This window comes from Triticum dicoccoides, unplaced genomic scaffold (assembly GCF_002162155.2).
Source record: "Triticum dicoccoides isolate Atlit2015 ecotype Zavitan unplaced genomic scaffold, WEW_v2.0 scaffold20685, whole genome shotgun sequence".
Lineage (NCBI taxonomy): Eukaryota > Viridiplantae > Streptophyta > Magnoliopsida > Poales > Poaceae > Triticum > Triticum dicoccoides.
Genome location: NW_021236564.1, coordinates 96,500 through 116,837, shown reverse-complemented (window position 1 = coordinate 116,837; position 20,338 = coordinate 96,500). Strand labels below are relative to the sequence as shown.

Genomic DNA, 20,338 nt, shown 5'->3' with positions numbered 1-20,338 from the left:
GCTGGGTGTCGGCGAGCATCTCGGACAGGTCCAGCATCTGCTGGCGCCTTTCCTCGAGCTGGGTTTGGGCCTCAGCAACATTGGTGGCGTCGACATCGGTGCCGATGGGGATGCGGAGGCTCTGCATCGCGGCGCACAATGGATCGGACGGCTCGGTCCGTTCTGCTGTGGCCCTGGCTTCGGCAGCCTTCCTCGTCTTGCTCGACGAGGAGGAGGCGCCATCACCGGTGACGAAGACCTCCACATGGACGTCCATCGCCCTGGCGGAAATGCTGCCGCCGAGGCAGAGAGGGGAGTCGGAGTAGCTGAGCACCTCGCTGGGGTACTCGTCGGCAGTGAATGCATCGGAGATGCGCAACGCGATGAAGGAGGCGGCGAGCGCGCCGACGACGTCGTTCGCCAGCACGATGGACTCGTCGGAGTAGGAGAAGGGCCACGTCTGAAGCATGCTCCCGGCCATCTCCTTGAGCTGCCCATGGTGTGCGCCAACTGTCATGGTGGGCGCACGGCAGATGCCAAGGGATGGCTAAAGAGAGGAGGAGTCTCGAGGGTGCTGGTGGGCTCCAGAGGCGAGGTTGGTGTGAGCGGGCGCGGGACGCCGGACATACCCAGGTTCGGGGCTCTCCGGAGAGATAACACCCCTAGTCCTGCCGAGTGTAGTTTGATGTTTGATAGTACAATGCTGCTCCTGGAGCTGTATGGGGGAGGAAGGAAGCTGGCCAAGGCTTGGGCTGCTCCTTCTCCCTGGTGTTGCTGTCTCGGTGGCTAGTTCTGTGCTTACTGGCTTTTCTCCCCTCTTCTCTCTCTCTTCCCTCCTTTGTACACGTGAGGGCTCCTGGGGGGTTTTATAGACCAACCCCCCAGGGGTACAATGGTAATGTTACAAGTCGGTGGGTCTGGGTTGTCGGTGTCCGGGGACCCGGGCTGCGACCCGCTGAGGGCATGTGGTTCGCCGGGTTCCCCTAGGTGCGGGCCCTGCGTGCCTAGGGGGATTGTGTGCCGTCTTGTCGATCGTCAGGGCATGGCTGAGTCGAGTCGTGTACAATGGCTCTCTGTCAGATCACTGCTTGCTGTCATCAGCGGTGAGGGTGGGGGCACTGTAGCCAGGCCGGCCCTGGTCAGCGGGTAGGTGAGGGGCACTGTTGCCACGCTTCGGCTGACCAGAGGCATGGGCGGGGCACTGTTGCCTTGGTCATCGATGATTGAAGACTCGTCCCATCATACGCCCCGATGGGATGGGAGATAACCTGTGGCTGGATTGCGTAGCATGCCACAGGTGGAGCTGGAAGCTTTGGTTGTGCCGAGTTCGGCTGTCTTGCGCTAGTTGTTGAGGCCGAGTCGACGCGTCCTGCCGGGTCGGAGAGCTCGGCCGGGTTGCGGGGCTTGGCCGGGTCGAGCGACCCGGCCAAGCGTATGCCGGCTTGAGGGGCGATGCCGGCCCCGTTGTTTTTGAAAAGGATCCGGATTCCGTTGCCTACCCGGGGTTCATCCCCCTGACACTATTGGTTTGGGGGATATGTCTCATGAGTTTAATTTTGCTAAGTTTCGTAGACAACCCCATGATAGAGAATTACCTAGTAAGGATGAAATTATTAGTCTTGCTTCTATTGTCGTGCCTCCTAATGATCCTTTAAAACATTATTTGCTAGACCATGAAAATGATATGTTTATGAATGAAAGAAGGGAGATAGATGAAATATTCTTTAAACAGGGACATATTTTGAAACACAACTTGCCTGTTGAAATCCTACGGGATCCTCCACCACCCAAGGGTGATCCCGTGTTTGAGCTTAAACTATTACCTGATACTCTTAAATATGCGTATCTTGGTGAAAAGAAGATATATCCTGTTATTATTAGTGTTAATCTTTCGGAGCACGAAGAGGAGAGATTATTGAAAACTCTGAAGAAGCACTGTGCTGCTATTGGATATACTCTTGATAATCTGAAGGGCATTAGTCCCACTCTATCCCAGCACAAAATAAAACTGGAGAAAGACGCCAAACCAGTTATTGATCACCAACGTCGGTTAAATCCGAAGATGAAAGAAGTGGTAAGAAAAGAAATACTAAAACTCCTTGAGGCAGGTATAATATATCCCGTTGCTGATAGTCAGTTGGTAAGTCCTGTCCATTGTGTCCCTAAGAAGGGAGGTATTACTATCGTTCCTAATGATAAAGATGAATTCCTCCTGCAAAGAATTGTTACAGGTTATAGGATGGTAATTGATTTCCGCAAATTAAATAAAGCAACTAAAAAGGATCATCACCCTTTGCCTTTTATTGATCAAATGCTAGAAAGATTATCCAAACATACACATTTTTGCTTTCTAGATGGTTACTCTGGTTTCTCTCAAATACCTGTGTCAGTAGAAGATCAAGAAAAGACCACTTTTACTTGCCCTTTCGGTACTTTTTCTCATAGATGTATGCCTTTTCGTTTATGTAATGCACCTGCTACCTTTCAAAGATGCGTGATGGCTATATTCTCTGACTTTTGTGAAAAGATTGTTGAGATTTTCATGGATGATTTCTCCGTCTATGGATCTTCTTTTGATGATTGCTTGAGCAACCTTGATCGAGTTTTGCAGAGATGTGAAGATACTAGCCTTGTCTTGAATTGGGAAAAGTACCACTTTATTGTTAATGAAGGCATTGTCTTGGGGCATAAAATTTCTGAAAGAGGTACTGAAGTTGATAAAGCTAAAGTTGATGCTATTGAAAAGATGTCATGTCCCAAGGACATTTGATAGAGGCGAGGGTGTCCCGATCTTTCGATGAGATGATAACTATCGATTTGGTGAAGACGACTTTGACGATCCGACTACAAACGTGCACGACGTTGCGCCTTAGCAATCGCTAAACCAACTCCGAGAGGTTATTGACCACGCTGGAGCACGATCAACCTGACCACGAAGGTCTATTCCTGCAAGCAATTGAAGAACGAGCAAGAATATGATAAAGGCAATCTGAATATTGCAAATATGTATGAAGTATTGATAAAGGTGGGGATCCGAAAGCGGTCTTGGTCTGGTCGTTGGACACAAACGAAGTACACGAAGTTGCGTTGGCTAACTTTTAACTAAACAAATCCCAAGGAAAAGCTGCTAGATGGATCTACTTATATAGGAGCAAGGGGTGGCGGCCAAGGAGGTGGGAGGACGTCCCAAGGCAGCCTAAAACTAAATCTAGGTCGTACAAGGCCAATGGGCCCAAGTGGAGGTGATGTAACACCTTTGGACTTGTAGTTTGTCTCGGATTCTGCTGCAGCGTCAGATTGTTTCGTCCACAACTCAACGCTCCGGACGAATTTGAAGGTGATTCCAGTTGGGTTGGAAAGTGCACGAAATCTAGTTTCCAACAAAAAAAGAATCACCCAATTCGGAGTCCGTATGAAAAACTTGTGTGCGTTTTGAGTCAGGTGTGTCTGTGCAGTCCGAATCTGAATCCAGAACGTGAGAGACTTGGACTCTATCTTCTCTTGGGCCAAAAGTGACGTGAGAGAACTTTGTGGACAGCAAATAAACATCGCTTTCTTCCTTATCTTCATATGTGGATTGTACAAATGTCCCATACACCTGCAATTAGACAAAACACAAAAGTGTGTGAAGTATTTTTGTTCTGGATAACATAAATAGATTATTGAATAGTTTGCACTAGAAATCACCTGACAAATATGCATATATGCAATATTTTTGGTCATATCCAAGGTAGTCATGTCCTCATCATCCTTGATAGAGGCGAGGGTGTCCCGATCTTTCGATGAGATGATAACTATCGATTTGGTGAGGATGACTTTGACGATCCGACTACAAACGTGCACGACGTTGCGCCTTAGCAATCGCTAAACCAACTCCGAGAGGTTATTGACCACGCCGGTGCACGATCAACCTGACCACGAAGGTCTATTCCTACAAGCAATCGAAGAACGAGCAAGAATATGATAAAAGCAATCTGAATATTGCAAATATGTATGAAGTATTGATAAAGGTGGGGATCCGAAAGCGGTCTTGGTCTGGTCGTTGGACACAAACGAATTACACGAAGTTGCGTTGGCTAACTTTTAACTAAACAAATCCCAAGGAAAAGCTGCTAGATGGATCTACTTATATAGGAGCAAGGGGTGGCGGCCAAGGAGGTGGGAGGACGTCCCAAGGCAGCCTAAAACTAAATCTAGGTCGTACAAGGCCAATGGGCCCAAGTGGAGGTGATGTAACACCTTTGGACTTGTAGTTTGACTCGGATTCTGCTGCAGCGTCAGATTGTTTCGTCCACAACTCAACGCTCCGGACGAATTTGAAGGTGATTCCAGTTGGGTTGGAAAGTGCACGAAATCTAGTTTCCAACAAAAAAAGAATCACCCAATTCGGAGTCCGTATGAAAAACTTGTGTGCGTTTTGAGTCAGGTGTGTCTGTGCAGTCCGAATCTGAATCCAGAACGTGAGAGACTTGGACTCTATCTTCTCTTGGGCCAAAAGTGACGTGAGAGAACTTTGTGGACAGCAAATAAACATCGCTTTCTTCCTTATCTTCATATGTGGATTGTACAAATGTCCCATACACCTGCAATTAGACAAAACACAAAAGTGTGTGAAGTATTTTTGTTCTGGATAACATAAATAGATTATTGAATAGTTTGCACTAGAAATCACCTGACAAATATGCATATATGCAATATTTTTGGTCATATCCAAGGTAGTCATGTCCTCATCATCCTCCCCTTCTTGAAAATAAAGCCGTCCTCGGCGTTGCTTAATCTGAAATGTGGCTAACAAAAGAGACAAGGTGTACATGTTGTATATGTATATGTCATCCATTTTTACTTCCCTTGATTTTTGCATATATGACACATGAATAGATGAGTAAATTGCATAGTTCATAAAATCTAAAGCCAAAAAATTAGCACAAGAAATAGAAGGCATGAAAATATTGCAACTCAGTTTGCACATATAAGTGAAGCTCTTATTCATTTCAAAAGATTGACAATGTTCATCATTAAACCATACTAACATTGGTGAATAAACCTTACTTGCATCAAATTTACATGCTACAACATGCTTAAATAAGCAAACATGCAATAAGTCATTCAACACAGAATCATCACCAAGATTAGAGGTCATATCAAAATGATTAAACATTGGTTCTTTTGCATCAATAGTTAATTCAATGGGTGCACTCAAAATATTTGGTATTTCAGTTGTTTGATCACATGGCAAAGTCAAATTATCAACATAGTCCTCTAAAATAGGTGGTGTGATCAAAGTAGTGGGTAGCTCATCAGATGGTGCATTCAAATTGACAAGGCATTCATCATTCTCATGTAGAGATGGAAGATCAGTACCTTTGTCATTACCTCTTATGATCAACTTAGATGATGTAGCCACTCTCGGGGGCGATGTGTCACATGGTGGAGGTGATGTAGTCCTGACAACAACGGATGTGGTTGTCATAGTATGCCTAGTAGTTGAAGGAACAATCATATCAACTCTTGGAATGTGCACCGTGCGCTTGTTCTCCTTGTGGCCAACACGTCGTTTTATTTCCTGTTCAGCTTTGCAAGCAAGATGAAACAAATGGTCCATAGGATAACACTCTTCATGAATTAGTATCTCTTGAATATCACGGTTTAATCCTCCCCAAAATCTATCCATAAAATCATCTTCACTTTCTTCTAAAGAGGAATGCAACAAGGTAGTTTGTAAATCATCATAATATTTTGTTACAGTTTCACTACCTTGTTTTAAGTGTTGCAACTTCTTAATCATGTCACGAGTATAATAAGCAGGGACGAAAATATGTCGCATGGCAAGTTTCAAATCATCCCAAGTAGTAGGTATATAATCAGGGTGTAACCGACAATATTCACTCCACCAAACCAAAGCATAACCAGTGAAAGAACCAACCGCAACCTTAACCTTTTTATGTTCATCGAAATTATGGGAAGCAAATATATTTTTTATGTCGAACTCCCATTCAATATATAAAGCAGGTTTAAAACGGCCATTAAATGGTGGTATAGATACATTAACCTGATCATGTGCATTTGGATGTTTGTGCACCTCTCGTGACGGTTGTGGTATTTGCAAAGGTGGTGGCACGTCTCCCGCGATCGATAAAGCCCATGAATTGACTCTGGATCCTATCATGATTAGTAGAACAAGAAGCAAAACCCAAAAATAATGTTCCTATAACTACTAGGATGTGGTGGTAAAACGCTCACAGTAAAGCAAATATCAATGTCTTACAAGTTCTTACCATGCAGCAGGCGGTGATCGGCAACCAGCGGTGTCAAGTAACTCCGAATATTGAGTAAAGCGATTGCCAGGGGAGCGTACGTATACACGGTGTAGAAATATGTGGAGCTGGGTTGGCTATATATGGTAGCAAAAGATTAGCAATAATCAATTCAAAGATGCAATGTTGAATAAACGCTCAACGACGGTACTGTGCTGGTCCTAGGCTAGACCGGACTAGAGATGCGAGCCTAGAACACTAATGAGGTCACAGCGTAGCACAACTAGCATCAATGAAGGATACTAAGTAGCTCTTGACAGCAAGATATAAGTGAAGATCACAACGACAGTGAAGATAATGATGAAAAACAACTGCCAAGCAGGATATACAACAACTCTCTCTCCAACTTTCCTCTTGAAAAGTTTGAGACAATTTTCTGATAAATTCTTTCAAATAATGCTACTAACTCAAGCTTTCCAATGCAAAAAGAATCACTCAATTCCGAGTTGATATGAGGAGTCAAAGAATTCTAAAACTGGCCTGAAAAATTGGAACAAGCTGTGTTCACGAACTTCGGAGGGCAAAAAGACCTATTTAGAAGCCGATTTTGAGGTGTCAAATATTAAACTAGCTTCTGCAACTGTTTAGATGCGGCTCGTTGCTATCTTCAATTTGAGTACTCACGGAGCCAAAACGGACTTCGTAATAGCCAAAACTGGCTCTGATACCACTTGATAGAGGCGGGGTGTCCCGATCTTTCGATGAGATGATACTACCGATTTGGTGGAGACGACTTTGACGATCCGACTACAAACATGCACGATGTTGCGCCTTAGCAATTGCTAAACCAATCTCCTAAGGTTATTGACCACGCCGGAGCACGATCAACCTGACCACGAAGGTCTATTCCTGCAAGCAATCGAAGAACGAGCAAGAATATGATAAAAGCAATCTGAATATTGCGAATATATATGAAGTATTGATAAAGGTGGGGATCCGTAAGCGGTCTTGGTCTGGTCGTTGGACACAAACGAAGTACACGAAGTTGCAATGGCTAACTTTTAACTAAACAAATCCCAAGGAAAAGCTACTAGATGGATCTACTTATATAGGAGCAAGGGGTGGCGGCCAAGGAGGTGGGAGGACGTCCCAAGGCAGCCTAAAACTAAATCTAGGTCGTACAAGGCCAATGGGCCCAAGTGGAGGTGATGTAACACCTTTGGACTTGTAGTTTGACTCGGATTCTGCTGCAGCATCAGATTGTTTCGCCCACAACTCAACGCTCCGGACGAATTTGAAGGTGATTCCAATTGGGTTGGAAAGTGCACGAAATCTAGTTTCCAACAAAAAAAGAATCACCCAATTCGGAGTCCGTATGAAAAACTTGTGTGCGTTTTGAGTCAGGTGTGTCTGTGCAGTCCGAATCTGAATCCAGAACGTGAGAGACTTGGACTCTATCTTCTCTTGGGCCAAAAGTGACGTGAGAGAACTTTGTGGACAGCAAATAAACATCGCTTTCTTCCTTATCTTCATATGTGGATTGTACAAATGTCCCATACACCTGCAATTAGACAAAACACAAAAGTGTGTGAAGTATTTTTGTTCTGGATAACATAAATAGATTATTGAATAGTTTGCACTAGAAATCACCTGACAAATATGCATATATGCAATATTTTTGGTCATATCCAAGGTAGTCATGTCCTCATCAACATTAAAGGTATAAGAAGTTTCCTTGGTCATGTCGTTTTTTATAGGAGGTTCATTAAGGACTTGTCTAAAATTTCTAGGCCTCTGACTAACCTCTTACAGAAAGATATTCCTTTTGTCTTCAGTGATGATTGTGTAGAAGCATTTGAAATACTTAAGAAAGCTTTGATTTCTGCACCTATTGTTCAGCCACCTGATTGGAATTTACCCTTTCAAATTATGTGTGATGCTAGTGATTATGCTGTAGGTGCTGTTCTAGGGCAAAGAGTTGATAAGAAACTAAAGGTTATTTAATATGCTAGTAAAACTCTAGACAGTGCCCAGAGAAATTATGCTACTACTAAAAAAGAATTTTTAGCAGTTGTATTTGCTGGTGATAAGTTCAGACCTTATATTGTTGATTCTAAAGTAACCGTTCACACTGATCATGCTGCTATCAAATATCTTATGAAAAAGAAAGATGCTAAACCTAGACTTATTAGATGGGTTCTCCTACTACAAGAATTTGATTTGCATATAATTGATAGAAATGGAGCTGAGGACCCCATTGCAGACAACTTGTCTAGGTTAGAGAATATTCTTGATGACCCACGACCTATTGATGATAGCTTTCCTGACGAACAATTAGCTGTCATAAATGCTTCTCATACTGCTCCATGGTATGCTGGTTATTCTAATTACATTGTTGCTAAATTTATACCACCTAGTTTCACATACCAGCAAAAGAAAAAGTTTTTCTATGATTTAAGACATTACTTCTGGGATGACTCACACCTTTATAAAGAAGGAGTAGATGGTGTTATTAGACGTTGTCTACCTGAGCATGAACAGGAATAGATCATGCGCAAGTGTCACTCCGAGGCATATGGAGGACTCCACGCTGGAGATAGAACTGCACATAAGGTATTGCAATCCGGTTTTTATTGGCCTACTCTCTTCAAGGATGCCCGTATGTTTGTCTTGTCTTGTGATGAATGTCAAAGAATTGGTAATATTAGTAGATGTCAAGAAATTCCTATGAATTATTTTCTTGTTATTGAACCATTTGATGTTTGGGGCTTTGATTATATGGGACCGTTTCCTTCCTCTAATGGGTATACACATATTTTACTTGCTGTTGATTATGTTACTAAGTGGGTAGAAGCTATTCCAACTAGTAGTGCTGATCATAACACCTCTATTAAGATGCTTAAAGAAGTTATTTTTCCGAGGTTTGGAGTCCCTAGATATTTAATGGCTGATGGTGGTTCACATTTTATTCATGGTGCTTTTCGTAAAATGATTGCTAAGTATGATGTTAATCATAGAATTGCATCTCCATATCACCCACAGTCTAGTGGTCAAGTAGAACTGAGTAATAGAGAGCTCAAATTAATTTTGCACAAGACTGTTAATAGATCCAGAAAGAATTGGTCCAAGAAACTTGATGATGCATTATGGGCTTATAGAACTGCATATAAAAATCCTATGGGTATGTCTCCATATAAAATGGTTTATGGAAAATCATGTCACTTACCTCTCGAAATAGAACATAAGGCATATTGGGCCATTAAAGAGCTCAATTATGATTTCAAACTTGCCGGTGAGAAGAGGTTATTTGACATTAGCTCACTTGATGAATGGAGAACTCAAGCCTATGAGAATGCCAAACTGTTTAAAGAAAAAGTTAAAAGATGGCATGACAAAAGGATACAAAAGCGTGAGTTTAATGTAGGTGATTATGTGTTGCTATACAACTCCTGTTTAAGATTTTTGCAGGAAAACTTCTCTCTAAATGGGAAGGCCCTTATGTTATCGAGGAGGTCTATCATTCCGGTGCCATAAATATCAACAATTTCGAAGGCACAAATCTGAAGGTGGTGAATGATCAAAGAATTAAACATTATATCTCAGGTAATCCCATAAATGTTGAAACTAATGTTACTGAAACCGTAACCCCGGAGGAATACATAAGGGACACTTTCCAGAACGTTTCAGACTCCAAAAAGGAATAGGTATGTTGTACGGTAAGTAAACCCACTCCAAAACAGTTCTAATAGCAATTTTCTCCATTTTGGAATATTTAAGAAAATAGGGAAATAAGAAGTAGTCCGGTAAGGACACGAGGCGTCCACGAGGGTGGAGGGCGCGCCCTACCCCTTGGGCGCGCCCCCTGCCTCTTGGGCACCTCATGTGCTCTCCAGACTCCATTTTCTTGCATGATACTTCTTTTGGTCGATGAAAATTCATTATATAATCTCTCGACGGTTTTTACCCTCGTATCACGCAAACATTTTCTGTTTTTGTTTTGAGCTATTTTTGTAGCAGATTTAGAGCAGGATGTCTTCTCAAGAGTCAGTCGGGGAGATCAACAAGGATGATGGGATCAAGAAGGCCATGGAGGAACAAGCTCCGGCAGGAGAAAAAGAGGACATCCAACCTCTTCCTGATCTCTTTACCCCAACTGAGATTGAGGCTTTCAAGATGATCTCGCATACAGAACAAGTATCTTAGACGTGATTTTTTGTTGTTGAAAGGATCATATCGTCGCACTCAAGGGCATTATCCGCAAATTGGAAGAGCTCCTACGCTCGATGTGTGACTATCCATCATCATCACCGCCTTCTTCACCAGAAAGGAGACATAATTACATGGGTATGGGCACACCCCTTGGCGACTGCCAAGCTTGGGGGACGTGCCCCGGTATCATATCACCATCACACTCCTATCTTTACCATTTTTCTTAGTTCGATCCTTTTGGTAATATCTTGATCTAGTAGAATAATGTTTTTGGTATGATTTAGTTTTGATTTTTGCCTTATGATCCCTCTATGTAATCGAGTCCGTGAGCTATATATAATAAAGATTAGTGTTGAGTCAAGGGCTTTGCTATCTTGCTATGATCTTGAGGGAATAAAAGAACAAAAAGAAATAAAGAGATCATATTGACCTTATGGAGAGTAATGACTTCACATAAGGAGTATCATGAATAAAAGTTGTTGAGAGTTGGCAAATAAACTTTTGGTCATCGTTGCAATTAATAGGAAATAATAAAGAAAGAGAGGTTCTCACATATAAATATACTATCTTGGACATCTTTTATGATTGCGAGCACTCTTTAAAATATGACATGCTAAAAGTTGATGTTGGACAAGGAAGACAACGTAATGGGTTATGTTTTCTTATATCCGAAATAAAGTATATTGTGATGGATCATCCAACATGTTGAGCTTGCCTCTCCCCCTCATGCTAGCCGAATTCCTTGCAGCAAGTAGAGATACTACTTGTGCTTCCAAATATCCTTAAACCCAGTTTTGCCATGAGAGTCCACCATATCTACCTATGGATTGAGTAAGATCCTTCAAGTAAGTTGTCATGTTGCATGCAATAAAAATTTCTTTCTAAATATGTATGACTTATTAGTGTGGAGAAAATAAGCTTTATACGATCTTGTGATATGGAAGCAATAAAAGCGACGGACTGCATAGTAAAGGTCCATATCATAAGTGGCAATATAAAGTGACGTTCTTTTGCATTAAGATTTCATGCATCCAACCATAAAAGCACATGATAACCTCTGCTTCCCTCTACGAAGGGCCGATCTTTTACTTTTGTCTTATATATTCTGCTAGAGTCAAGGTGATCTTCACCTTTCCTTTTTACATTTTATCCTTTGGCAAGCACCTCGTGTTGGAAAGATCCTGATATATATATATCCAATTGGATGTAAGTTAGCATGAACTATTATTGTTGACATTACCCTTGAGGTAAAAGGTTGGGAAGCAACACTATAAGCCCCTATCTTTCTCTGTGTCCTATTAAAACTTCATACCCATAAGTATTGCGTGAGTGTTAGCAATTGTGAAAGACTAAATGATAGTTGAGTATGTGGACTTGCTGAAAAGCTCTTATATTGAATCTTTCCGATGTTATAATAAATTGCAATTGCTTCAATGACTGAGATTATAGTTTGTTAGTTTTCAATGATGTTTCTGATTTATACTTGACATTGTGAATAGATTGTTACTTTAGCATAAGAAATCATATGACAATATATATGTTGCTGTTATTATAATGATCATGACGCCCTCATGTTCGTATTTTATTTTATCGACACCTCTGTCTCTAAGCATGTGGACATACTTTTCGATATCGGCTTCCGCTTGAGGACAAGCGAGGTCTAAGCTTGGGGGAGATGATACATCCATTTTGCATCATGCTTTTATATCGATATTCATTGCATTATGGGCTGTTATTACACATTATGTCACAATACTTATGCCTATTCTCTCTTATTTTACAAGGTTTACATGAAGAGGGAGAATGCCGACAGCTGGAATTCTGGGCTGGAAAAGGAGCAAATATTAGAGACCTATTCTGCACAACTCCAAAAGTCCTGAAACTCCATGAAAGTAATTTTTGGAATTAATAAAAAATATTGAGCGGAAGAAGTTCTAGAGGGGGGCCACCCACCGTCCACGAGGGTGGAGGGTGCGCCCTACCCCTGGGCGCGCCCCCCTGCCTCGTGGGCCCCCTGGCAGCCTTCCGGTGACCATCTTTTGCTATATGAAGTATTTTACCCTGGAAAAAATCATAAGCAAGTTTTCGGGACGAAACACCGCCGCCACGAGGCGGAACCTTGGCGGAAGCAATCTAGGGCTCCGACAGAGCTATTCTGCCAGGAAAACATCCCTCCGGGAGGGGGAAATCATCACCATCGTCATCACCAATGATCCTCTCATCAGGAGGGGGTCAATCTCCATCAACGTCTCACCAGCACCATCTCCTCTCAAACCCTAGTTCATCTCTTGTATCCAATCTTTGTCTCAAAACCTCAGATTGGTACCTGTAGGTTGCTAGTAGTGTTGATTACTCCTTGTAGTTGATGCTAGTTGGTTTATTCAGTGGAAGATCATATGTTCATATCCTTAATGCATATTTATACCCCTCTAATTACAAACATGAATATGATTTGTGAGTAGTAACGTGTGTTCCTGAGGACATGGGAAATGTCTTGCTATTAGTAGTCATGTGAATTTGGTATTCGTTCGACATTTTGATGAGATGTATGTTGTCTTTCCTATAGTGGTGTTATGTGAACGTCGACTACATGCCACCTCACCATTGTTTGGGCCTAGAGGAAGCTATTGGGAACTAATAAGTAGATGATGGGTTGCTAGAGTGACAGAAGCTTAAACCCAAGTTTATGCGTTGCTTCATAAGGGGCTGATTTGGATCCATATGTTGCATGCTATGGTTAGGTTTTCCTTAATACTTCTTTTGTAGTTGCGGACGCTTGCAATAGGGGTTAATCATAAGTGGGATGCTTGTCCAAGAAAGGGCAGTACCCAAGCACCGGTCCACCCACATATCAAATTATCAAAGTAACGAACGTGAATCATATGAGCGTGATGAAGACTAGCATGAAGATAATTCCCATGTGTCCTCGGGAGCGCTTTTCTGCATATAAGAACTTGTCCAGGCTTGTACTTTTCTACAAAAAGGATTGGGACACCTTGCTGCACCTTATTTACTTTGATTGCTTGTTACCCGTTACAAATTACCTTATCAAAAAACTATATGTTACCGATAATTTCAGTGCTTGCAGAGAATACCTTACTGAAAACCGCTTGTCATTTCCTTCTGCTCCTCATTGGGTTCGACACTCTTACTTACCGAAAGGACTATGATAGATCCCCTACACTTGTGGGTCATCATATTCATATTTTGAATTATGTCATTCTATCCATGAATTATATCATGCTATCATGTTTCCATAGGCGGCATGTATGTGAATTATGGAACGCCACCTATTTAATAAAGGAACAATTGTATTGGTGCCCCTAGTTGGGTCACGCTCGACTGATTTGCCCCTACTTTTTCAATAATTGCGGTTTTGCCCAGCTCACTTCACTCGCCTTGTGTTTTTGCCCTTCTAGGGCGGTTCCGACCAATGAGCAGTCCACATGGCAAACCGTGATTGGTCGGAACCGCCTCGGAAGGAAAAAACACAAGGCGAGTGAAGTGAGTTGGGAAAAACCACAATTATTGAAAAACTAGGGGCAAATCAGTCGAGCATGACCCAACTAGGGGCACGAATGCAAAAATCCCTTTAATGAATACATCATATAGTTATATCATGTCATCCTGTTTACATAGTCATCATATTTTGAACTATGTCTTTCCATCCTTTTTAGTTAGCCATCATATATGTGAAATTGTGTCAATATATCCTCTTTAGTTAGCCATCATATATGTGAAATTGTGTCATGCTATCCTGTTTGTTTAGACAACATAAATGTGAATTATTTCACGCCCTCTTTTATTCCACACTAACCATTGCACCTATCTAACATACAATGTCTGTACCTTCAATTACTTTTCTTGTTTATCAGCCATTTGAATTGGAGAAGGTGATGGCAGTATCTAAACGGATAACAACACGGTCTTCAGAAAAGATAGTGCAACCACTCGATGCAGATAGAACCATAGTTGTACTTGCCCAAGAACCAGCCCCACCACACATAACCCAGTCTCTCACTGATTGTACCCCTACCCAGTTGGACAGAGAACCAGCTACACCCCTTCTAGCCCCAACCCCAGCAGATAGTAACCCAGTTCTATTTGACACAGCACTGTCTCCACCACAGAGCACCCAAACAAGAGCAGATAGTAAGGGAACTGCAGTGCCCAAAGGACGAGGACCACCACTCTGAATCCCAACTTAACGCTTAAAGTAGAAGAAGAATTGTTCTGATGTCAGGTTCTGTAGCTATGGTTCATACTCCTTTGCTCTTGCATGACTGTATTTACTCATACCAACTATTTTCAAATTTGAAGGATGGAACTGAAACTCCAATGGTGCAACATGTATGTTTTAAACCTGTTTCTTTAACTGGTTTGCTGTTGTAACTTGCTCTATGTTGATTTCAGTTTCAATTGAATAAAAAATTATGTTTTCATGTCATGCACATTACAAGTGTTTTTGTTCCTCTGTAGTTTCCCACACTTATATTTTGTCTATTTTGCTTTGTCTTAAACAAATATTATTTGAACTATTTCTCTATCTTGATTTGGCAACAAAAACTAGAATGATACAGACCATACAGTGACCATGGTACATAGATATATGTTTGTTTCATGCTGTTATCCTGTCCACTATACTACTGAACTGATTTACCAAAATGAGCTTCATATACAACATGGTAAACCTGTGATGTGTCTGATTGTTTCTCTTTTAGAATGTGGACAAAATATTGGAGAAGAGTACCCGGTTATGCAATGGTAAAGGAAGTAATGCAGATAAGGTTCAAGATAGCGAGACATCCCTATTGGTCTCCAAGAAAGCTAATAAAAACTATCTTGACGACAGTGAGACAACCCAAAAGTCCTGTCTTGATGTAGTGTTCGAGTTACTGGCACTATTGCCGACACAAGCTCTTTGAACTCACTGCCTGAATCTGTTCGTCTTCTTCAGTCTCAACTTCAAGGTGAAAGACATCGATCAGATGTGCTACGACACGAAGCCGAAGGACTGAGGAAGTTCCTGCAAAATTCAGATGCATAATTCCTGGTGCAACAGCAAGCACTAGAGGATTTAAGCGCCAAACAAGAGAAAGTTAATAAGCTTGCTAACCATCTTGCCAACATTATGGGTACCTATGATATTGTTTCTTGAGCTCTTCTGAAGTGGTTTCAGTTCTAGACTTGTTTTGCTGTGGTGTTTATTTGCACTGGTCGCCAACTTTGACAACCAGTGTATGTGATATGCTGCTTTGTTCCCTATATTTGCACTGGTGGCAAACTTTGATGGCCCGTGGATGTAATATATGTAATAGCTATGATAGCCTAGTGTAAGTTGCTTGCTTATTTATTTCCTTGTTATCTTGTTTATTTGTTTGCTTGTAGTCTGTGCAGTTCTTTTTCCGCGGTTTGCTAGTGGCCGCAATAACCTATTTTAAAAAAACTAGGCCACAATAACCATGGCCTGCATATTTACTATAGTGACCATGGCCCTTCTACGGGTCGTAGAAACAATGGGCCTTATATGGGCCATAGCATTAATGGGCCTTCTATGGGCCATATGATCAATTGGCCAAACATGGGCCAATAACAGACCACATTATGGGCCGTAAACGGGCTAGAGTTGGAATCGTCCGTTCATGGGCCGACCATAACGGGCTGTCGTTAATCGGCCCTATTTGATGACGCTATGAAAATGGACCAATGGATTAATGGGCCACAAACGGGCCGACTGTTACCACGGGCAGAATTTGGCCCACACGTAGAAAAGGCCAGCAACGGGCCCTAAATAACCGAATGCTGGAAATGAGCCCCAGAATAAATGGGCCCTGAGAAGGCCGAAAGATAACACGTTGGAAACAGCCCAATGGAATAATGGATCATTAATAAAGAGATACCCTGTTCATTACGGGCCAGTTTCACCATGGGCCGTTAATGGGCCGAGAGTGACAAAGGGCCTCATATGGGCCGAAACACATCATGGGCCATACATGGGCCGAAAGTTACAACAGACTGGAATCAAATTGGATGGCCCAGGTGAAGGTACTGGGCTTAATTCGGATAGGCCGTAACGAACGTGAGTTAGCGGGCTGTAAATGGGCTGTATACGAACATGCCGTTAAAAGGCTTTCCGTGTGACAGCCCGCTACCTTTTGACCAAGTCAAACAGGCCGGCCTTTTCACCAGAATGGGCCTCTGTTGCACCGTGCCACGTGTCGATGGATCATAGGCGCCTCTTGTCCAATGAGTGGATGACATTTGTCTCAACAGTGAGCCGACATGTGGTTCCTCTAGCCATTGAGAACTTTACACGTGGAAAATCCCCATTGGTCTGGCTGTTAATGGGTTATCGGGTCCAAAACTGGACCCGATTGCTTAACTGCGACCCGTTGTGGTGGATGCCACGTGTCGGTTACCCTTGACGAAAGCACTTCCATGACACGCAGTTTTTCGTCATTGAAGTGGAAACTTCCATGATGATAATTTTGGTAATGTCTCATGGAACACTTCTATGATAGCACAGGAATGACTATCTTGATTCTGTCATAAAATCGTCATGGATGTACATGCATGACAGAAAACTGACCTACTGTGACAAACACGTATCATCACGGAAGTGTATTTTTTTGTAGTGCTAAGAGAAACATAAACTACAACATATACACATCAAAGAACACGAGGCTAATCGAAAGTAATTGAAAGGTTGTTACTTACCGAATCTCGTTTTACAGGTTCGGTGCAACTGCTCTTTAACTTGCCACGTTCCTTGAAGATGTCCCTAATATCCCGTGCTTGGTCTTCATTGCTCCTCTTCATATGCACACTCGTGGTTTTAATATCTCAACATGGCAAGAAAAATATAGTAATACTCATGCATCTTGTGGGCAACATTAAAGCACCCATCTGCCATGTTAGAGCATCTCCAACAGAAGCGCAACACGAGTGCATTAAAAAAGCGTTTACAGCACCGGAATAGCCAGTTTTTGCGTGCCGTGGAGTGCTGGCATAGACGTGCTATATTTGTTTCTCCTTTCTACTCTGACACGATACACATTTGACACCGAGTTGATATTGGCATAGATAGATACATAGATAGTTCTCAGCATAGATATAACATAGATAGATAGAAAAATAGATAGTTCAACTACTCCTTGTCATCCGACTCCGCCTCGGTGATGTCCTCCTTTGACGTCTCAATGTAGGTGTCAAGATACAGATCATCGTCAGGGTCCCAGGGCAATGCTGCTCCTAGCTTGATGTTGAATCGAGTGGCCTCCTTCCGCATATGCCTGTCCTCGCGATAGGCAGCTCGCTCCGCCCTCCTCTTCTCCCTCTCCGCCCTCCTTTGCACGTAGAACTCGCGCGCATTGATGATATCCTATGGGAAGCGTTACCGCCACAGCGCCATGGCTCCCTCATCCATCTCGGCGATGCCGAGACAGTGCTCCCGCCTCCGGTTGTCGCGACGACCCTCATCTGTGGCGGAGGCACGAGCTCCTGCGCCCGCTCACGCATCGGCACGTTGGGGAAGTTCATCTCCCTAAGAGGCCGCCGGAGGCGCCACGCCGCCGCGTATTATGCATGGGCGGCCTCGTGGGCGGTGTCGAAAGTGCCGAGGCCGAGGCGCATCTTGCGGAACCGAATCTCGGCGGAGAGGCCGCCTGAGGGGCGCGCGTGGACGCCACGGTAGCCCCAAGTTTCTCGGCGGTGTGGGGGCATGGTGGCACGGTGGCTGCGAGGCGAGAAAGAGCGGGAGAGAGTAGTGGTGAGGCAGACAGCGGTGGGAGGGCGTTGGATTTTATAAAGCGTGTAGCATGTCGCGCGCACGGCCACTTTTTCCCGCGCGCGCAATCCTTTCCCAACGTCCCTGCTATCTCTACTCTATTCTCTACTCTTATACATATCATATATATTAAATTATATGTTTATTTTATATTTATATTTATCACTACTTCTTATATCTTATATATCTCTTATATATATATATAATATCTTCTAAAGATAGAGTTTGTGATGATGGTGTGCCTGCCATCCTGCAATATAGGCCGTCCGATTATATATGATGTTCGATTATATCTGACGGATAGGAAGGAAACTATGACAATTTTGCAGAGAGATACCCGACCTATCTCGACATTTGCAGATAAGGCCTTCCCTCATTCATCGTTTTCTCCCACAAGATAAACTACTCATACAAATGCGTCTTGATGTTCCATGCAACACATGGGCATCTTGCTAGTTCTAAACAACTTTCCATCATTTGCCACACTACTGGTTGCAGATGAAGAACCTACATAAGCACAGGGCAATACATGAACGACTCACAATTACAAGGTGATATTCTGTTGGACAATGCAAGCTATAACCAATTACTTTTACAGGAAAATAGCAACCAGGAGATTTGAAGGGGAGGTATGAACAAATTTGGAACTGCACAAGTACTGCTAAGAGATTCAATATACACATTACCAATCAAGGAGGAGTACGATGGTCGCGGCGGCCTGTGTGCATCATGGTCGGTAACGGGAGTCAGTTCATAATCCATGAGGTGGTGCTTCTGTGCTTGGCATCAGCTTCCGGGAAGCAGATTCGCGACCATGGAAGACGGTGCAAGGGAAGAGGCTCCATGTACGACGACGACGGTGGACCGGCTCTAGTGCGGCATACGATGTCGTTGAGGAGGCAGATGCACTGCGGTGGATGAGTGCGTCAATGTAGAAGGGGAGGAGCACGAAGGTTGTGGTGCCGTGGAGAAGTCTATTTTGCGGTGGGGATAGAAAATGGGGAGTATTCAAGTGTACTACTCTAGGTGTCGGGGTGGGGTTGGCTGGGTAGGAGAACCTGAAGTTACCAAAACAGCCCCCTACCAAGCAGCATTCGTAGGCCTATTCAGAAGGGTATGATGGTAACTCTACACTGCTCGAATCAGGGTCCCAGGAGAGTTTCCCGCTGACCTCCAAATTTCGTAACACTGAACTCCCCGTTTGGCATGTTGGGTGATTGCGCTAAGCAACTAGCGAGTAGTACTAGTAACTACTAGTACTCCCTGCGTTTTTATTAACTCTGCATATTAGGTTTGACCAAAGTCAAACTTCCTAAAGTTTGACCAAGTTTATAGAAAATATAAACATTTACCATAAAAATATGTATGATGTGAAAGTACATTCAATAATGAATCTAATGGTATTTATTTGTTATTGTATATGTTAATATTTTTTGTTATAAACTTTGTGAGAGTTTACAAAACTTGACATTGACTAATGCTAATACGCAGACTTAAATAGAAGTGCAGGGAGTACACATTTGTTTTCTTAGTTTGTAGGGGAATTAATCATTTGTTATAATCATGAAATAAATATACTAGGCTACTGACTTTGAATGTAATGGTTTATACAATTCAATAGTTGGAATCATTGTTGAATTCCAATATGTATACGAGGTCTATAGTATTTCACAATATTCTCAAACTCACATAATCCCAGTCAAATGATAATCTAAATGCATTTCATAGTTCTTACTTTGTAGGATGCAACAAAACCAACCATAACTCTACATGATCTATTATAAAAGCAACATTTTGAACACATCCCAATGTGTGAATGAAACATGTAGAGAGAGCTTGCGAAGATGGAGCAGATAGGGAGTGAAAGATTGTACGTATGTGAGCGAGAGAGTAGGAGACAAACCTAATGTGAGAGAGAGAAAGGAAGAAGTTAGGTCTGTGAGAAATATGGAGACATGTTGTGTGGTGTGGTCACCGTCTTTGATCTCCTCAATGCCCTCTTTGAAAATTGAGGTGGTGTGCATGCTGAGGTGCAATGAAGCACAAGTGAGAGTAGTCGCCATATAACCTCAGATGGGGATGAGTTGTGTGCCCGGGGTTGGGGGAGTGT

At 42.7% G+C, this 20,338-nt stretch overlaps 1 pseudogene; it reads right to left on the bottom strand.

Annotated features, from left to right (window-relative positions):
- Nucleotides 1–17,589: 17,589 nt before the first annotated feature.
- LOC119345118 lies at nucleotides 17,590–18,164 on the bottom strand (annotated as a pseudogene).
- Between the last annotated feature and the right edge of the window lie 2,174 nt (nucleotides 18,165–20,338).